Below are 917 nucleotides of genomic sequence, written 5' to 3'. Positions count from 1 at the left end.
TATCTACATGAGCCGATGTTTCAATTTATCAACGTTTTATTTTAAGATCTGTGCAATAACTCAGCTAACAGATGTTTCCGTATATAAAAGCTATCTTCAAGTTTTATACAACAAAAACCTTTTCAAATTCTATTTCCTTATATTTTCAAATTTTCAAAACGTCACTTTATGTACATTCATAAATTATAATATTTAAGTTTTTTAGTTCACCAAAGCATCAGGTAATCAATACGTTTTCCGACACAAAACGTACCTAGTATTTGCAGAGTTCAACAGCAAATAAGTACTGTATCAATTTTGCTATATACGAGCAATCCTATCCTGCAGAAGTAAAATGGGTACAATTATCTGGTAATAATAATTAATAATCTTACAAGGATGTAGAGTTGACAATCATAATGTGTCCTACTATGGAAGATTGTAAAGAGAAATTTGTAAATAGTTGTTTTTATCAATAAAAAATGGTTTGATAAAACATCTCATTTTTGTTGTTTATGCGGTTTCTCACAATAAAAGAAATGGTCCACAAGAAATGACACGTTTTTCTTTCACATTTTATAAATGACGTTTATTATTACAGAATATACTTTACAACCAATATAAAATATATATTCAATATACTTTAAGTCTAACTTAATTAATGGAGAATGTATGTCACTGAATATAATAGTCTTGAAAAAGGAATTTATCTATTCTTTCACTTTACATAACGATATAAAACACTAGATGTACATTCATGACATTTTCTTTATCATAGTTTAACTGCTAAATTAGGGATGAAAAGCGAAGAAAGCCCTCGTGTAGATTTGCGCGAAATTAAAACAACAACAACAAACTTATCTACCAGGTCTCGTGCCAAACAGAGTAGTTATAACTAATCCTTTCTTCGTGACTCGCAAAATATTAGTTCAAGAACA

The sequence above is a fragment of the Limulus polyphemus genome, unplaced genomic scaffold, assembly GCF_000517525.1.
Source record: "Limulus polyphemus unplaced genomic scaffold, Limulus_polyphemus-2.1.2 Scaffold1139, whole genome shotgun sequence".
In the NCBI taxonomy this organism is placed as follows: domain Eukaryota; kingdom Metazoa; phylum Arthropoda; class Merostomata; order Xiphosura; family Limulidae; genus Limulus; species Limulus polyphemus.
This window is presented reverse-complemented; position numbering follows the sequence as displayed.